Source organism: Dama dama, chromosome 1 (assembly GCF_033118175.1).
Source record: "Dama dama isolate Ldn47 chromosome 1, ASM3311817v1, whole genome shotgun sequence".
NCBI classification, from domain to species: Eukaryota; Metazoa; Chordata; class Mammalia; order Artiodactyla; family Cervidae; genus Dama; species Dama dama.
This window is the reverse complement of record NC_083681.1, coordinates 53,615,280-53,620,780: the sequence shown is the minus strand read 5'-3', so window position 1 is coordinate 53,620,780 and position 5,501 is coordinate 53,615,280.

Sequence of the window (5,501 nt, the reverse complement as noted above, 5' to 3'; positions counted from 1 at the left end):
GATCTACTTGCTCTGGTCTTAGGAACTAAATGTGGACATGGTGGAAATTTGTCGTAATATTTATCCCAATTCCTGGCACAGTGCCTGGTACAGAGTGAGGGTTAATGAACATACCTTGAGGGAAAACAACCATCACTACCACCACAAAGCTTTTCTCATGTTTTCCCACCCTGTCCCCGCCTTACTGAGTTCTGTGATCTGTCCATGGTGCTGAATGCCTATCCTTGCTTCTATCTGCCTCAGAATGGCTACTTCCCAAGGGAAGAAATCTCTCCCGTGTCTTGGAATTCTCCCTCCCTCTCAATCTCCCTCCCTGTTTCCCTCTCTCTCTTTGCACCACCCCTCATGTCCTGTCTTCCTCACCCTGCCCTATCCTTCATATACAGATCATTGGCCTGAACTATTTAATGCAAACTAATATGAGGTGATGTATACTGATTAGGATTAGGTTTAGCTGTAGGCATCAGAATGCACAAAATAACAATCTCTTAAGTGATATGGAAATAGAAGTTTTTTTCCTTTCATAAAAGGAAGTCTAGATGTAGCAGTCCAGAGTCTGAATGGTTTCTCCGTGGGTATAAGAAATCAGTACTTCTTCCAGCCTCCCACTCTGCTTTCCCTAGGGTGTAGTCCTCATTCTTGTGGTACAAAATGGCTCCTAGGGCACCAGCCATCACATCAGATGGGAGATGGAGGCAAAAGATAAAGTTGCCCTTTCCTTTTATGGTTACTTCTCATAATTTCATCCAACACATTCACTGGCATGGTCACCTCTAACTAGCTTCAAGGGGCTTGGGAACTTTAGTCTTAACTGGGTCGGGGAGTGGGGAGGAGGCAATTTTCCCAGCAAAAAGTGGTCGTCCTTATTACTGAGGAAGAAGGAGAAATAGTTATTGAAAAGTAACTAGAAATCTCTGACATTAGTGATGAAATAGTGTTACTGATGGTGACAGTGACTATGGCATACTAGTTATGTTGATGGTAACAGAAATGGTTATGGTTGTGGTGGTGATGTTGGTGATGATAGTGGTGGAGGTGATGATAAAACTTGTGATCAATATAAGCTCATGTCCAGGAGCACAGCCTGGACCAGGAGAATACCCAGAAGATAGACCCAGTGACTATAAGGTGTCTGGAGCTCGGGGCCTGCTCCAAGCCACAAGAGAGTGTTTCTGGCACCCCTGCTGCTTTGCAGTTCATCAGCCATGGGCCTCTCACCTTCCTGAGTCCAGAAGAGCATGAATCAGATCCCTCCCACACCCCACTTAGGCTGGAAATAACCATGGAATGAAAATTTAAGGCCTTAGGGAGGTGAAGCAGGAAGGGTGATATTGGGCTTCCATTTATTAGACAATAAACATTGATGGAATTTGTTGTTTCATTCAAGGAAATCTTTGCTGTGAAATATCCAGAGACACACATAGACACATAGCCTCCAACATAAGACAAATGGTTACAAAGATAGACATGCAGAGAGAATTACAGATATGCAGAAACAGGCCCATTTTCATGGAGACCCATAGGCCCAGACACACTTAGTCTAACAAAGAGGCATCAGGATAGCCCCTCTCCCCAATGAGATGCAGGCCATCCAGCCATCTTATTCCATAGGACAACTTTCAAGTCACCCCTGGATCCTGAAGGCTGAAGTCCTGAAGGCACCAAGGAGCCAGAAGTAACATTGAAGAGGGGGCTCAGAGATCAGTAGCCAATCAGGAAAGGAAGCAGTCTGACCTTTGATATGCCTCCCACCTGGGGAGGGATTGTACCAGTGTACCATGGCCTGATCCAGGCCAGCCCAGGTTCTGTGGCTGAAGGTGACCAGGTGGGGTGGGAATTGGGTAGGAGGGGGTGTGTCCTCCAGGATGTCTCCCCCCAGGGGCCCAAGGACACACCTGGAGGCCATTAGCAGAGGAGCCATCAGGCAGCAGGCTCCGGCTCCAGGTGAGGAGGCGTGATGTGAACATGTGGCAGCCTCCCACCAGCTGGAGCTGGATCCTGGAGGACACCTTGGCCTGGGTGGTTCCAGCATCACTCCCCCAGCACCCACATGGAGTGTGGAGGTAGCCACAGCACAGGCCTTGGTGCTCAAGACTGTGGGTGAGCCCACCTCCAGTTTACCTCCTGAACCAGATTTCCTGACTTTCACGGTGACATTCTTCTCAGAAGGCATCCTGATGACTTCACTGCCCCCTCCCCCATCACGCCACCGAGTCTCTTTCTTTCTCTGCTTCTGCTCAGAGCTCCTATGTGGCATCGCCCTGACCTGCCTACCCTTTCCATTGATCTGTGCTTCTTGGTAAGTGACAGCCCTGCCTAGCTCCAGCCGCTGCCACCCTCCCCCTCTCTACCCAGCTGGAGCAGCTTTACTTCACTGTAGTTTCAGTTCTTTCTTTGTGATGTAAGATGTTTGAGCCCCAAAGGGGGCTCAGCCCCCTTTGCGGCTAATCCTTGACCCTGGGACTCACTGCTCATTTCCCACCATTTGAGTGCTGGAAGCCCCCAGAGAGCCCGCTCTTTGCAGACAGGCCATCTATTGCCACACTAGCCTAGGCTTGGTGTTTTCCTGCCATCCCGGAGCCTCTGCTACTTTTCCAGATGCATGTTGACCATTTACCAGGATGACTTAGTGCTGGTTTCCCCCAGTGGGTCATATTCTAGGTCCCTCGGTTTTCCCAACTATATCCCAAAATGGTAGAGAAAGCATTCAATCTCAGGTGTGGTAGGAGTAGCTTTCCTCAACTCTAATAAGAGCCTGATTTCCCCGGGGATCTCTGAGTTCATCACTTTATGGAAGGCTGCAGATGGGTAGCAAGACCTTGAAGCCTAGCCAGAACATTGATTATTGGCTGCCCCACATGTTCCTGGACTTAGGACAGGAACCTCGGGGCAGACAATAGACAGCAGCCCACACAGTCAAGAAGCAGTTTCCTACCGAGGCAATCCCACGCTCAGCAGCCCTGCTACAGACATCTCCCCTCCTCAGCACAGGGCCTGATGGTGGTGGCGGCCTCAGCTTGGCTCTGCCAGTGTGTCCCCTGCCCGGCCCTGGGGAAGGAAAAGAGAAGCCAGTTGGAAGTTCAGAAAAAGAAAGCCTAAAAAGGAGCCCACAATTGGCCCTAATTAGCCACTGAGAGAGAAAAAAAGGAGGTCAGAGGGCTGAGTCTACTTCTGAAAGAAAGCACCTGGCAGGCAGAGCCGTGCCTGATTTGTGCTCCGTGCCTTCCAGCACAGGGCTGTGCGTGGGCCCATCTGACCCTGGACTCTTCAGCAGCCCCCAGCTGGGGAAGGACACCACATCCACCCACAGCAGTCATGGCCCTCTCCTCTGGAAGAGGCAGCTGGCTCTAGGGGAGGAGGGAGGGAAGGCAGGCTGACTTGACTGAGTGCCCGCTGTACCCAGCGCACTGAGTTCAGAGCTTTACATACATAGTTGTATTTAATTCTCACAGTGGTCCTGAAATAGAGGTACTTTGGCCCCAATTTTTAAACAAAGAAGTGGACACTCAGGTTAAGTAGTTGACCCAAGACCACACAGCTTGAAAGGGGCCAAGTGGGGAGTCCAGTTCAGGCTGTGGGCTCTGCAACCCGTGTTCGGGTGCTATAAAATGAGCGCTCGGAGGGCAGAACCCCAGTCTATGTCATCTCTGTGCCCCCAGCGCCCGGCCTGGGGAGGGGCAGGCACGTGGCAAGGGCTGAGAAGAGCTGTTGAACTCAACAGGCAGGACAGGCTGAACCAGGGAAGGACTTAAAGAGGAGGACAGATGGAGGGACAGTGGAGGCTCCGCCAAGACAGGCAGATCACCCCCGTGCCCTGGAACACCGTGCAGGGGACCCTCGGGGTGGGATGCTTCCCTTGGGCTGAGGATGGTGCTGGACTGAACACGGCCTGTACCCAGCCAAGGGGGGAGGCAAGGGAGAGGTACATTGCTTCTCTCCATTTTGCCACTCCTCCTACCCTCCAACCCACCCCAGATGGTTAAGCTGAAGCACAGACAAAATGAGGAGCCTTTAGCTCTTGCTGGAACTGAGCCACCCCTGCTTAGCCCGGGCAGATCACCAGCAGGCCAGCTGGGCCAGGGCCAGGCTGTGCTCCAAAGTGGCAGGGGGAGCACTGGGGAGTGGAGGAACACTGGGCCTCAGGACAGGACCGCTGTGGGTGCAGCACCCCTCCACGCAGGCTGCTTCTTCCAGGAGGTGCCGAATGCCTCTCACATAGGAGAGAGCCAGTAGAATGGGGAAGGGGAGGAGCTTCCTTTGGCCCTGTCTTATGAGCACCCCGGTAGCAACTGGAGAATAGGAGAGATCTATTTTGGGTCACAGAGAAGGAAATGGACAACCCACTCCAGTACCCTTGCCTGGAGAATCCCAGGGACGGCGGAGCCTGGTAGGCTGCCATCTATGGGGTCGCACAGAGTTGGACACGACTGATGCAACTTAGCAGCAGCAGCAGCATTTTGGGTCAGGCTGACTTCAAAGCCTGGTTGAGTCTTCAAAACCACCACTTGGAAACGAAGTGGTTCTCGAGTCAGATGTTAAAGTTGAGGAAACAGGCACAGAGCGAGCAAGTGAGTTGCCTAAGGTCACAGAGTAGGAGGAGGGCTGGGATTCCACCCCAGGCTCTTTGGCTCCAGGCCTGCTCTTAATCATCATCATCTCCTGAGAAGAGCAGTGAGAAGCTTGCCTGTCTGCACCCACCAGCAATTAGGGGGCCCTCAGTATTGTGAAAAACGTCAGTGGAGTGTGTCTGATTAGCCTCATCAGTGCCCAGCATGGGACACGTGTGTTTTTAAGATGGATCACCATTATCCTTGGCTGAAGAATTGCATAGGGTTTTCTAATTACAAATTATTCCTGCTGGATTTCATTATTCTCCCTCTTGTACTGGCTTTTTGTGTTCTCAATAATCTTACAAAACTTTGAAAATCATAATCGGCCCAGCTTATTCGCTAGGTCTTAAAATATACAGCTCAGCTTTTATGAAGGCACAGTGTTGTTATATTTTTAACAAGTGAATGTTTGACTCAGTATTATAAGAAGACAGAGATTATTTGAATTTTACCATTCCACATTTATCATGAGTCAAAAGAGCAGGACAGAAATTTACCTGCCTATAGAAAACCTTCATTCATCCAGAAAGCAAATTTCCTGTGATTGAGGGAGGTTTTAATTTAAGTGTTTTGAGCTGTTTTCAGCCACTAGTCAACTGTTATGAGCAAGTAGCCTGGGTTAATTTGCTCATTTATAAGTGCAGCTTTTCACTGAGGACTAAAAATTCTTCAGGTTTCACAACACTAACAGAGAGAGCAAAAACAGAATGCTTAAATCATTAAAAAATGAAGAAGAAGAAGAAAATGCAGTGGTCATCAGGACCCAGCATAGACTTACTTTCAGGCTAATCTCCTTTCTCCTCCTTTGGGAGAAACTGAGATCAATGGGTCTGTCAGAGTCTTGAAAAAATCTTGATTTCAAAAAGGCATTTGACCATATGATGTCACTTA